This window comes from Mastomys coucha, unplaced genomic scaffold (assembly GCF_008632895.1).
Source record: "Mastomys coucha isolate ucsf_1 unplaced genomic scaffold, UCSF_Mcou_1 pScaffold6, whole genome shotgun sequence".
NCBI classification, from domain to species: Eukaryota; Metazoa; Chordata; class Mammalia; order Rodentia; family Muridae; genus Mastomys; species Mastomys coucha.
In genome coordinates, this window is record NW_022196912.1 from 114,115,009 (window position 1) to 114,129,911 (window position 14,903).

The window sequence follows — 14,903 nt, forward strand, 5'->3', positions numbered from 1 at the left end:
CTTTTCACTCCATGCACATGCGCAAACAGTTGTCCACTAGGAGTTAACAGCGGAAGTAGGTGCCATCCAGCCATGGCGAATGCCTCTCAAGATTCACGGCTCCCCACAGGCTCCAACGCCTGCATAAACTTTCCAGTGTGCTATTTGTTTTTGTTTGTTTGTTGAGACAGGTTCTCACTGCATGGCTCCGTCTGGCCTTGAATACGTGACCTTTTTAGTCTCTGCTTTCCAAATGAGGGAATTACAGGAGTAAGCCACTGTGCCCAACTCAGCCAAAGTGTTAGCAAATCGAATTTGGGTTCCCTCAAAATCCTCTCTGAGCCTCCAAGTATGAGCTGCTTTTTCTCTAGGCCGAGATTTCCCTAGTGGGAACATTGAAGAATAAGTGTTAGGAGAAAAGTGTATGGGAGAGAAGGAAGGGAGGGAGGGAAGGAAGGAGGGAAGGGGAGGGAAGAAGGAAGAAAGGGAAAGAAAGGAAGGAGGGAAGGGAAAGGAAGGAAGAAGGAAAGGAGGGAGGGAAGGAAGGTATAAATAAACATCTTGAAAAATTAGGAACCCTCACTTAATAAAGTCTCTTTATTATTACTCATAGGCATGAACTGGTCAACAGGACATTTTATTTTATTTTTTAATTTTTTATTAGATATTTTCTTTATTTACATGTCATATGATTTCTCCTTTCCCAGTTTCCCCTCAAAAAAAAAAAAAACCCAACAAAAAACAAAAAACAAAAACAACAAGAACAAACCCCTGTTGCCTCCCCGGTCTCTCTGCTTGCCACTCCACCCTCTCCCACTTATTGGCCCTGGCATTCCCCTACCAGGGTCCCCAATGAAGGAGTTAGAGAAAGGACCAAAGGAGCTGAAGGGTTTGCAGCCCTTTAAGACAAACAACAATAGGAACTAACTAGTACCCTCAGCGCTCCCAGGGACTCAACCACCAACCAAGGACTATACATGGTGAGACTGATTGTTCTGGCAGTATGTGTATAGTAAAGGACTGCAAAGTCAAGCATCAATGGGAGGAGAGGCCCTTGGCCCTGTGAACAGGACATTTTAGACAGTAATAATTGAAGCCCAAGTCCATGAGGCTCCTGATAGAGTAGCAGATACACACAGCAAGGAAGCAAGCTTGTGGACAGTACCTTTCCTGGGTGATGGCAGCCATGTTTTTCTTTACTGTTATTGCCTCTTGCCACCTGTTCCCACCCGGTGTGCTTTCAGCTCTCCTCAACCAGACATAGCAACTGGCCCAGGATCCTGTGTCAGGAGTTCAGGGTCTCCCTACTGATGTTGCTTTCAGGCTTTATGTAGGAGGTCTGGGGTTTTCTCTGACACGGGAATGTGACCCCGGCAGCCCTTTTCTCTGAGGTTCGTTCCATGTCGCTTGCCTACATTGTGCCAGAACTCCATGCTTCGTCTCCTCAACATTCCCATCGACTCAGCTTATAATTTATTTTGTTTTTAAAAGAGATCGTCATACCAAATGAAAGCCTGTAAGCACTTACTATAAATAGGAGATGATAAAGTAAAGCTCAAACTGTGTTATTAAATTCTATCCAAATCCTGTATCCTAGCATAGGCTCTAAGCCGGAAGGCTTTTCTCTCTCATAAAAAAAAAAAAAAATGGAGAATAGGTGGCCGTAGTGGTGCCTGCTGAAGTGAGAGGACCCAGAGCTCAAGGCCGATTTTTGGTATAGTAAGTTCCAGGCCGACCAAGGCCACATGAAGTCCTATCCTGAAACAAAAGGCCAGCGAGATGGCTCCATGGGTAAAAGCTTGCTGTTAAGCCTGACAGTGTGAATTCCATCCCTGAGACCCATGTAATGGAAGAAAAGAACTATAACAGCTGTCCTCTGGCCTTCACAGCACACACACACACACACACACACACACACACACACACACGCACGCACGCATACACACACGCATGTATGCATACAAGAATTTTAAAAAAGAACCAAGTCATTTCACATTGTTAAACGACAACAGAAAACATGTTATCAAACGTAGGGAAGGGGAAAGGGATACCTCAGCCAGACCTGTTCTGTGATGGAGCCAAAAGAACCAGGAGGGAGTTGAAAAGGAACTGTCTAGCCCTAACTCCACTGAGGGCCCCTAAAGACATCTCCCATTCTGCCCATATCCTTGGTGTCCACATTAGGAACAACAGCAAACAAATAACAGAGCGCTGTTTCTGAGGTCAGGCCAGCGTGTGAACAAGCAGCTCTTTGTGTGGGAACACCAGGGCTTGCTTGGATCCTCATTCTGGAAAGGGTGGGCCAGTCACTGGGCCGCATCTCTGTAGAACACCAGCTCCCTCTGCAAGTTGATGGAAGGATTCAATAAAGTGATGCCCTGGGAAGGCATCAGGACCCTCAGAAAGTGTGTGGGCAGTGGGCTGCAGGTCTGGATTTGAAGAGGGGAGGCCCACTAACACTGCATCCAGCTGGGAAAGATTTTGCATGCCACACCGTTATTCAGTGGTATCCCCTTAGTTTTGTTCCACCTCTTACACCCCTACCACCCAATCCTTGTATCTGTTCCAGAGAGCTTCCACTTCAGTATCAGCTGACCTCATCAAGCCACTTGATACAATTCAATGCTTCGGAAACGATCACACACACACACACACACACACACACACACACACACAGACATATACACTCACACACACCTACTCTCACACACAGTCATGTACACATATCCACACACACATACATACACATTCACACATACACACTCACACACATTCACATACACACACACATATATACTCACACGCATTCGCTCATATACACATACACTCACACACACATATACTCTTACACATTCACTCACACACACTCGCACACACTCATACACACACATTCATTCACATACTCATACACACATATACTCATACACATACACACATTCACACACACACACTCATACATACACATACACACATATACACAAACACATACATTCACATGCTCACACACACATACACTCACATACATACACACACATACACATGCATACTCACACACATATACTCACACACACATACTCACATACAATATACTCACATATCCACGCATACACACACACATCGTTCACATACTCATATACACATACTCACACACATATACTCACACATGCAAAATTTTAAGATCTAGGGCTTACTCATATTTATAATATTTTCATAACCACACTGTGGAACAGGCAGGTACTTGTCTTCAAATTCCCTCTAACCTTTCTGGATACAGAGGATGAGTAATGATCTGATTTTATCCCAATCACTGAGGACTGTGTTGGCAGTGGTTTGAGAATATGGCTGGAAGTGATTTCCTTTGGTGTTCTGATGGTAATTCCCTAATGCTGTAATTCTACCTAGGGATATGAGTTACAATTCTTCTATATAGAACTGTTTCTCCTCCTCCCGCCATTGTTTTAAAATGGTAGGGAAGTTTCTGTAACATTCCTTTCAAGGTACCTTTGATGACAATGAATTAATTCTTTCAGTCATGATCTGTCTGGTAAAAGTCCTTGCCTTCACTTTCTGTATGGGTGTGTGACGGGGGGGTGGAGAGAGAGAGAGAGAGAGAAAGAGAGAGAGAGAGAGAGAGAGAGAGAGAGAGAGAGAGAGAGAGAGAGAGAGACCCTCTATGTTCACATATGTACATGTATGTGGATGTGTATGCATATGGAGGCCAGAGGTCTTCCTGATTGATCTCCACCTTATTCATTGAGGCAGGATCCTCACTTGAACCCAGAGCTCACTGATATGGCTAGTCTGGCTAGTGAGCTTGTTCCAAGGATGGCCTTTCTCTACTTCCTGAGCAACGGGTGTAATGTGGGCCACGATGCCTGCCCAGCATTTCTTTGCATGCTTGGGATTCAAACTCCAACCCTCACATGTGTACAGTAAGCACTTTACCTACGGAAACATTTCCCCAGCCCTCTCCTCTGCTTTTGACAGAATTCTATACTGCCAGGTTTTTAAAAATAATGTAGCCCTTAAAATCACAGAGTTGTCTTTTGATTTGTGTGCCTTCTAATAATAATTTTGCTATTGTTTTCCTTGTTCCTGAGAACATAATGTTCCTTTTTCCTCTAGCTTGTTTCTAAAATTTCTCTTTGTGTTTTGTATCCTGGAATTTGTATACAGTGTGTGTGTCTGTGTGTATGTGTGTGTGTGTGTGTGTGTGAGAGAGAGAGAGAGAGAGAGAGAGAGAGAGAGACAGACAGACAGACAGACAGACAGATAGAGACAGAGACAGAGAGACAGAGAGAGAGAGAAAGACAGAGACAGAGAGACAGAGAGAGACAGAGACAGAGAGACAGAGACAGAAGTACCAGATTAGATTAATGGGATGCACAGGCAAGATCCACCAATGAATGTTAAAATTAATGATATAAAAATTCAAGCAAAATTAGTGTGTTTGCAGTCTCAGGGAGTGGCTATCAAACTATTTGATAGTTAGGGCTGAAACTGTAGCTCAGTGATAGAATTCTCACATAGCACTGTGAGGCCCCAGGTTTTTAAAAACAAATTTTTGATAGTTATGAAGAAAACAATCACAGTGACAAATTCTGGTAGGCATCATGATTCTCAAGAAAACTAAGTTAACATTGCAGTGAAACATGTCGCTTCTGGTAGGCATCAGGATTCTCAAGAAAACTAAGTTAACACTGTAGTGAAACATGTCGCATCTGTGTCATCTGACACAACACTGCCAAGTCCTGTGTTCTCACAGTGACCCATCCCTGCCATCTGATCACATGAGGACATCAGCTGAACCCACACTGAGGAGCATCCTGGGGATAACTGACCAGAACTCTTTAAAGCTCAGGGTCATGGAGACAGATTAGCTGCGTGGAGAATGCAGAGGAGACAGACCAAGGACGTAGTTCGTGTTGGCCCCTGGAACTAAGGTAGTTTAGGTCCTGGGTTGGATCATGGAGTGTGAAAGGGACACCAAAATGGGAACAAAGTCCAATGAATGGTTGTGTCTAGTTGATAGCCTTGCCGGAGCTTAAATCCTCAGTTTGAATGAGTGTTCTATGGTTATGCAAGATGTTCGTTCACGCAAGGGGAAGTTGGGTAACAAGTATATGGGAACACTCTGCACTATTTTTACAATCGCATATGAGGATAAAATTATCTCAAAGTAAGAGAATTAAAGAGAAACAAAACAAGGCTCTCCTGCAGCTGGCACTGCCAGGCACACCTGGACTGGGGTGTGACTTGAGCTCCCAGATGTGACACAAGTTCAGCCTCCTGTCCTCAGCAGCTGGGGACACTAGCTTGAAGTGAAGTTTCAGGGGTCGGGTAGGGGGCAGTTTTTTGGGCCAAAGGCTGCAGTATCTATCAGTGACTGCAAATTTGTTGCAGATTCAAATTCTCAGGCCTTATATTCAAGGAAGGAACCCAAATTCCAATGTTGGCAGGTCCTGAAGGCAAGGCTCCAGTGGGCTGCAACTAGGGAGCCACTGGTAGAGAGCACTGAGAAATCTAATTTTTGTAAATGATGCAGGTTTTTTATGTTGTTGTTGTTAGATGCAGGTTTTTGGTTGTTTTTGGTTTACATGCGCAGGATGTTTTTCTGAAAAACATTAGCTATAAGTATTTTGTTTTGTTTTGGATTGGGGTTCAAGGCTACATATTTTAAGACTAAGCTTAGAGTTCGAGAGACCCTGTATCAATACACACACACACACACACACACACACACACACACACACACACCCCACACACACCACACACACACTCTAAAAGGTCTACTCTTTTAGTCATGTATTAGGAAGGCAGACATGGTCCCCATTGCACCATGGACACAAAGTTGTGCTGTAGCTTATGCTGGCACTATGGGGACAGAGATCCAGACTCTTCTAGAGGTCAATACCATCCCACTGTCTCTAGGGTGGGCTAACTGTCTCTAGAATATAACTCCTGGTAAAAATGTCCACCTGAGGGGAGACAGCCGTGAGAACCAGCCTCCACCAAAATTCTAATGGCATCACCAGCTCTGAGATTCCCTTTAGTCTTCTAGAACTTTCTCTCACCTCTTCACCCACCTCCTCTGTTAAGCTGAGCAGGCCCACTCAGCCCACAAGGGCTCTGCCCCTGTGTCCCCAAGTCACCTGCTTACTCATAGATAGTCTTACAGTGCTTTATTTTATTTTTGTCTTAATTTTTTGTTAGAATATTATTGTTTGATAGCTTAGGGGCCTTATATTATTATATTTTATAATATTATATTATTATTATTATTATTATTATTATTATTATGTCCTTAAACTCTTTGAAGATTATAACTGGATTTTTATCTCTCTCCTGCTGGCTCATGTGGGGATCAATAATAGCCTTTTGTTCACCCTTGGAAGGAAAGATCTACGTTTTAGAAGCAATGCTTATTATTTTTCTCAGTACTGTACTTTAAGACAAAACTGTGTAGAGACGGAAAAATAAGAACCTGTATTCTATCAGGCAATGTGTTTCAGAACCACTAGGCCTACCAGTCAGGAAGAAACAGGTCTCTGGTACGTAAACAACAGGTTCATTATCAGGGAAGAAAAAAGCTTTTCACCATCCTATCCAAAGCAACCTACAGATTCAATAAATCCCCATCAAAATTTCAACACAGTTCTTCATAGAGATTCAAAGGACAATATTCAGCTTTGTAGGAAAACACACACACACACACACACACAGAGAGAGAGAGAGAGAGAGAGAGAGAGAGAGAGAGAGAGAGAGAGAGAGAGAGAATAGTGTAAACAATCCTGAACAATAAAAGAACTGCCAGAGGTGTCATCATCCCTGATCTCAAATTTTACTACAGAGCTTTAGTAATAAAAACTGCATGATATTGGCATAAAAACAAACACATTGACCAGTGGAATTGAGGACACAGACATGATAAGTTCACACACTTATGGACACATGATATTTGAGAAAGAAACATACTCTGGAAAAGACAGCATCTTCAACAAATGTTTAAATTGGACTCCTGCATGTAGAAGAATGCAAATAGATCCATATTCACCATCCTGCATAAACTACTCCAAATATATCAAGAACCTCAACAAAAGGCCAGATACACTGTGCCTGCTAGAAAAGAAAGCAGGGGATAGCCTTGAACTCACAGGTACAAGAAAGATGGTCTGAACAGAATTTCTTAGTGCAGGCACTAAGAACAATTAATAAACAGGACTTCATAAAATTGAAAAGCTTCTGAGAAGCAACAGACACTATCATTCACACAAAGGGGCAGCCTACAGAATGGGAAAATATTCTTACCAACCTCACATCCAGTAGAGGATTAATGTTCAAAATATATGAAGAACTCAAAAGAACTGGATTCAAGAAAACAAATTCAGTTGATCCAGTTAAAAAGTGGAGTACAAATTTAAACAGAGTTCTCAAAAGAGGAAATGAATAGTTAAGAAGCACTTAAAAGAAACACTCCTTAAACATCTGATGCTTAAACATCCTTAAGCATCGGAGAAGTGAAAATCAAAATTACTTTGAGATTTCTTCTCATATTAGTCAGAACAGCCAAGATCAAAAGAAATAAAAGCTAATGGTAGCAAGGATATGGGGTATGGGGAAACACTCATTCATTGCTGAGGACTTTCAAATTTGTACAGCCACTAGAGAAATCAGTAGGCAGTTCCACAGGAAGCTAGGAGTAGTTGTACCTCAAGATCCAGCTATACCACCTCTGGGCATATAACCAAAGCACCCTACATCCTACTACAGAGACTCTTGCTCATCCATGCTCATTGCTGTTCTATTCATAAAAGCCAGAAATTGGAAACCACCTAGATGTTCAGCAATGAATGAAAGGATAAAGAAAATGTATTTACACAATGGAATATTACTCAGCTCTTTAAAAGAGAAAACATTGAAATCATGAAATTCACAAATAAATAGATGAAATTAGAAAAAAAGTAATCCTGAGTGAAGTAACTAAGACCCTCAAAATAAATATGGTATGTATTCACTTATGTGGTGGACACTAGCTGTTAAGTCTTGGTAGGCAGGCTACAATCTATAAACAGGGGTTTGTATAGAGGCAGGGACTACTGGAGAAGAAAGAATCTCCCTAGGAAGGGGAAATAGAAGTGGGGGATCAAATAGGAAGGGGAGGGAGAAGTCTAAAAAGGAAGAGAATACAGGAAGGAAAGTTAAAACTAAGGGTTATTTGGGGGGGCATACAAAAACCTAATAGAGTAGAAGCTTCATAAAATATATACATGTATGAAAGAAATCTAAGTCAGAATTACCAAACAAGGGAGAGATGAAGCCCGACTAAACATCTCTCACCACCAAATGAAGCTTCCAGTTCCAGAAATGGGTTACAGCTAATGGAGTTGTTGCCAAAGGGGTCCCGTGGAAGCCCTCAGACAACCCAAGCTATTGCCAAGGTGTTGGTTGCTCTCTATAAACTGATAGTAAAGTCATATCACTGAAGACAAGACCTACATAATTCACTGAACACAGAGAAGTCAGGCTGGTGCCTACCTAGAGCCTCGCACCTACTAACTAGTGTTCATGGTACTGGAAGGCACTTTACATACTACCCGAGGAGAAAGGTAAACACCAACCTGTAGGGGGAGGTGCTGATGCCAAAGTCCTGTTCTCTAACTGGTTCTTGATCTGTCAGTAAAGAAAGCCATGGGCTGATGGCTGGGTGGAAGGTTCAGGCAGGACTTCTGGGACTTCTGGGTCCCTGGAGGAGAGAGGGAGCTGCAAGGAAGAAGAAAGAAGTTCTCTATGCCTGGGAGAGAGGAGAACCAGGCAGTCGAGTGAGATCTCTCCTACAGGTAGGTGATAAGACTAGTTTAGAAACTGAAGTTTAGGGCAGGTGGGAAAGATGGAGATGAGAAATTGGTAAGGGCACGCTTTTCCAGGAGGGAAAGGTTAGTGCCCAGCAATTGTGTCAGAAGGCAAGTTGAAAATGTACAACTGTGTGTGTGTGTGTCTTTTATCTGCAGATTCAAGGGAAGCGGGGTGGGGGCTGGTAGCATGGTCACTTCGTGGAGCTAAAGGCAGATAGAGCAAAAACTATATGCAACATCGACCCTGCAAACTCCACATCTGTCATGTGACCTGCCTGCAAGATACACTAATGCAAAAATGGCACAAAAGATGTAGGAGTAACCAACCCACTGTCTAAAAGAAGTAACTAACCCACTATCCCATTGTTTAAGCTCATGTTCAACACCTGGGTGGCCAAGAAACTGAGACTAGATATGCCATGAACCTAAGGGGAAACCAAATACTACTATTCTGCTAAAGGAACACAGCAGTAAAATGACCCTCATGACATTTCACTATACTCCATAGATCAGTGACTTACCCAGACATCATCAGAGAAGCTTCCTCCTGCAATAGAAGGAAATAAATACAAAAGCGCACAACTAGACAATGTGCAGAGAATGAGAGACCTTGGAACATTTATTTCTAAATGGGACGTCTCCATCAAATACCTCCCCTCCCTTCGGGGCTCAGAGAACTCCGTGAAAAAGGAGACCAAAAGGATCCAATGAAGATGGAAGTCACCGAGGAGACAAGGCCTACCCAACGTGGTAGGACAAATGAATGTATACACTCATAGAGATCTTGGCAGCATGCACCAGGTCAGATGGGGTCCCAGTGCTGAGAAGGGAAGGAGACACAAGCCCCTGTCCCTAACTTAGAAGCTATCTCTAATTAATAACCATTCAAAAAGGAAAATTTTGTTTTCTCCAGCAGAGTCTCACCGAGTATACAAACCACACTTAAGGGCAGGCCCCATGCCCAGATGTCAATGGCCAACACAAACAAACTCGAAGGTTATCTTTCAAGATTTTTTTTTGTCTCAATACTTTGTCTTCACTATTTTTTTTCAACCTCAAAGATCTTTTGCTTATATACTATAGTTCCCAATTGTATTTTTATGATTTTTCTGTATGTGTGAATGTGTGTCAGCCTCTGTATTTTTTTCTTGTGATTTTTCTTTGGCTATTTTCTGTTTGTAAGTTTTGGCCTATTCTGGTTTATTTTGTCTTATTCATCATCATCATCAAAATGCCTGTTTGCATTTTAATGAAAGAGACAAAGAAAAGGTGTAGAGGTAGGTGAGTGGGGAGGGGACCTGCAGGAGGGGACCTATAATCAGAATATATTGTATAAAAAATTTTTTTTAAGGAAAGAAAAAACTTTTTTATCTGCCTGCTTCTAGTCAGTCACCAGGAGTCATACAAATGAAAATGACAAAAGAGAGACTAACTAATGGAAAGCATGACATTAGTGATAGGAAACTATGTAGCATTTTTTTACATGACATAGAGTCTTCATGGAGGAGAAGAGAAAATCTACAGGAAACAGCCAAGCCTGAGAGTTTAGTTAGCAGAGAGTGATACGCTGTGGAGATGTGAGGAGACAGAGAAGCAGGCGTTGGATGCTGATTGTGGAAAGGCTAAGGTGGGGGGTAGGGGGAATGAGGTCATTTCAGTAATGCTTGTTAAGTCCGTGCCATCTCCAGCAATAACCAACAACCCCTCCTTGGTGGAGGAAAGGGAACACGTTTACAAAGGGACCATTTTGTCCTGTTTTCAGACAGAAAGAGGGAGGGAAGGAGATAGGCCCTCCTCTGCCTGTTGTCTCTAAGTTGACTTCAACCCAAAATGACCCTTATGGCTTATGCCAAAGTGACATGCTTGGCTGTGGCCCACTCTGACCCACTGCACCAGCTGTGTGGCCAGGTTCCCCAGCCCAGCAGTATCTGTGGAATGCTTTTCTCGGTTTTATTTTGAGATGGAGTCTTATGTGGCCCACTCTGACCTTGAACTCATGATCCTTGCCCACAGTATGCACCTCCATACCTGACTCTAAGAATTATCTGTGTATATTTGTACACACACAGGCAAACAAACCCTGAGGTGGGGATGTGCTCCTATGCCCAGAAGTGCAGAGGCCAGAAGATGTCAGGTGTCCTCCTCTGTCTTAGTCCCTTCAGACAGTCTCTCGCTGAACCTGGAGCTAGGTTCTCAGCCAGCAAGCCCCAAGGCAGTGGTCCTCCTGCCTCCACCCAAAACTACCCTATAGAGCTGGGTTTCAGGCACATGGGTGCTGGAGATCCTCACTGGGCTCCTCATGCTTATGCAAGCACTCTCATCCAGACCCAAAGGTTATTTTATTTATTTTAGATGAGGGTGTTCATGCCCTTCCCCAGACCTTCTGAATCAATATGGAGATGCCAAGGAATCTCCATTTTCATATCTATCCCCTGTCCCCACAAAGTCTTGTCCTTCTGCACATAAATCTTTGAGAACCGAGGTTTTGTGGAACACAGTGAGGTGACAAGCAGGACAACCTCACAGGAGATGCAAGATCTCCCTCACACTTAATGTGACAGGTTCATGCAGACACCAAGATCAGCCCAGTAGCCAACTTCATGCAGCCATCTTGGCTGAGAGCATCACCACTGACACATTAACCCCAGACGTGTCCCTATCCACCACCCCCAGGGGACAGCCACAGTGTACTCATATACATAAAACAAATAATTTTTTTTATAATAAAAAAGGGGGGAAGAAGAAGAGGAGAGAACCCAGTGTGGATGACCACAAAAAAATGGATGAACATTTATTAGGATCGTCCTACATGGCAAAATGGTACAAAAGAGCATGGAATCTATACAACAAGACATCAGAGGACTAAAGCAGATGGACATCACAAGGAAATGTCAACCTTAACAAATAAGCTGAAACATTGTTTAACCAAAATGGAGGGTCTTAACAAATGGGATGGCCGGGGCTAACATTAAAATAACAAAAGCACAAAGAATGTTCTAGATCTGTGGACACTGAGTGACTCTGGTCCATATGTCATCAACTGGAGGAGTCAGTGAGGATTGGGACAAGGTCCCACAGGCACACACTGCTAGCCCTCCAATACAGCAGATGTTCTTTTTGTTCTTGGTTTAGACAGAAATATATTCTTCCACATTATTGTCATTTGGGAAAATTTATCTTTATTTTATCTTTAAATATACCTTTTATTCCATTGCTTGAGTTTTATTATTTCAAGTCTTTAATTATCCTTAAGTCAGACTCTCTGTACTCCTTTCCTCTAGTCACTTTAATTGCATTGACTTAATAATCTTTTTATTGCACCTAATTGCTTAAGGCCCTTTCCTTTGCTAGTCACTCAATATTCTGGATGTCCAGCTCAGAAGAATCTTGTGTGTATTCTTGAACTTCAGTGCCCTCATTACAATATCACCAGTAGCTAGTAATTATGAAGCACTAGTTGTGATCCAGGCATGGTGCCAAGGCTTTAAATAACGATCTCATTTGATACTGACAAGAGCAACCGTTTACATCTACAGCTCACAGATGGGAAAAATGAAGTCCCAGGGAAGGGAATCCAATTCTTGGGGTATTTTATATTGTCTTAGGGTTCTCTAGAGTCACAGAACTTATGGAAAATCTCTAAATATTAAGAGAATTTGTCATGATGACTTACAATCTGCAGTCCAACTACCCAACAATGGGCAGCTGTGAACGGGAAGTCAAAGAATCTAGTAGTTGCTCAGTCCCACAAGGGTAGTTGTTTTGGCTGGTCTTCTGTAGAAGTAGATTCCAACAGATGTGCTGGCAAGTAAATGCAAACAGGCGAAGAAGACTGGATCTTCCTTCTTCCAATGTCCTTATGTAGATCTCCAGCAAAATGTGTGGCCCAGATTAAAAGTGTGTAATACATCTGGGACTTGTTTTGTCCCAGGCTGACCTTAAACTCAGATTTCCTTGCCTTTGTCTCCTGAGATTAAAAACATGCACTACATTTCCTGGGCCTAAGCTTTTCATGGCCACTATGCCTCAAGATCACCATGCCAAGATCCAGGTGAGAACCTTATGTCTACTAGCCTCTAAAATTCAGATCACAGGTGAACCCTCCAATTCTGAATTGTAGTTCATTCCAGATATAGTCAAGGTGAACAACCAGGAATAGCCATTACATATATGTAGAAAGACAAAATCACCCAGAGAGAGGATGAATTTTGAACTTCATGCTGAGGGGGTAACAGGGTGATAGCTGCCAGACCCTGAAGGAGCAAATATACTTCCTAGGGACACTAGACTCAACTATGGTGAGGCAGAAGCATGACGGCAAGCAAATGTCTGTCATCACAAAAGACCTCAAGGGACACATGTGTTAAATTTAATTTTACTTCAGTTTAACAGGAGAAACAAAATGACAGGAGATAGATGCTATTGGATTTCTATTTCTGTTGGTAGGGAATCTAGCCAGCTAAGAACCAGGTATGACATCCTGGGGACAAAATGTGACTGGGAGTAATGACTCCCATGCTAAGATGACCAGAGAATGTACGGTTAAGTGAAAGATTAAGAGTATTATAGTCAAGAACAGTGTAAAGATGGAGGATAGTAGAAAAAACTAAGTCTTGGGGAAAGGGATAGAAAGATAGGTTAATGACAATGTGCTTATCTTTTAAGCTTGGGAGTCAGTCAACAAATGTTAGCAAGCCATCTGATAAAATGTACATGTATGTGTTCATGGGGGAGTATGTGTGTGCTTGGCACACACATGTGGGGGTCAGAAGTTAACCTCAGGTGTCATCCACCTTTTCTCTGAGACAAAGTCTCTCATGGGCCTGGAACATCACCAAATAGACTAGGCCAACTGGCCAGTGAACTCCAGAAATCTGTCTGTCTCTCTCTACCTTGCATCTTACCATGGTGGAATACAAGATGGTGCCACCAGACCTGGCTTTCTACGTGAGAACTTGAGATTGACACTCACGCCTTCATGCTTGAAAGGCAGATGCTTTACCAACTGAGCCATCCATCTCTGTCAGATGCCTACCGTCTATCTTCATCTACGTATCTTCTGTATGTCTTCTACCTATCATTTGTCGATGTCTGTCTGTCTGCCTGTTGGGGCTTTGTTGTTTTAGATGGGATCTTGCTAGGTAGCCCTGGCTGGCCTCAAACCTGCATCAGTCTCCTGCTCTGCACCCTTCACCCCCCCATTCCCACCCCCAGCTAGCCTAAGAATTTTTATTCTTTAGCTTTATGAGGCTCTTTTGAGAAATATTGTCTCTTAAGAAAAGAAACATCTAATTGAAATTCAGTGACTTCTATTTTCTGTCAGTTATTTCTCCTATTAAACTAAAGTAAAATTAAATTTAATTACTGTGTTAAAATGTCTTATATAGATTATTCCTGTTTTGCGATAGCTTTTGTCTCTCCAGCTATGTATCCATTCGCTTATCCATCTATTTATATAGTTATATTCAGATGCTTAAAAAGATATTTGAAATTATGTTCACTAAACAGTAATGATGTTTTTAATGAGTAGAAAGATTTGAAGTAATTTTAACTTTTAGATTTTTCTGCAGTTTTAATTCTTTATGGAGAAGAGAACAATTTTGTGAAATCTAGTAGAGGGATTTTTAAAGAGGGAAAAACAAACACTGAGATACTAATTTTTATTAACCATGAATTGCAGACACACTGTTGAGTCTTAAATTGTTCCTTTGAAGTTCTCTGCTATTTTCAAATATTTAAGAATAAGGTTCTCATCCTTCCAGCCTATCTGGGCCGGTACCTTAAGCAGACTTTGGGCACAAGCTCTGTAACCAGTCCCATAACAACCATAGGAAGCTCCACTCTTAGGTGCTGTAACATGCCTAAGAACAGAGGTGTGGAGGACACAACATCTGTCCCAATACCAGGAATAACTGGGACCAGCAAGACCCAGGCACACAGGAACTCCACCAGGCCAGTGGCTCAGGTTCCTTCCACTATGTCTGGGCCAGCCATATCTGGGCCAGCTGGTGCCCTGAGCAGACCTTGGGCACAAACTCTGCAGCCAGTCCCACAACACCCAGAGGAAGCTCC

At 42.4% G+C, this 14,903-nt stretch overlaps 1 pseudogene; it reads left to right on the plus strand.

Annotated features, from left to right (window-relative positions):
- The first annotated feature begins 12,868 nt into the window (after positions 1–12,868).
- Positions 12,869–14,903, plus strand: part of LOC116081096 — a 6,059-nt pseudogene continuing 4,024 nt past the window's right edge.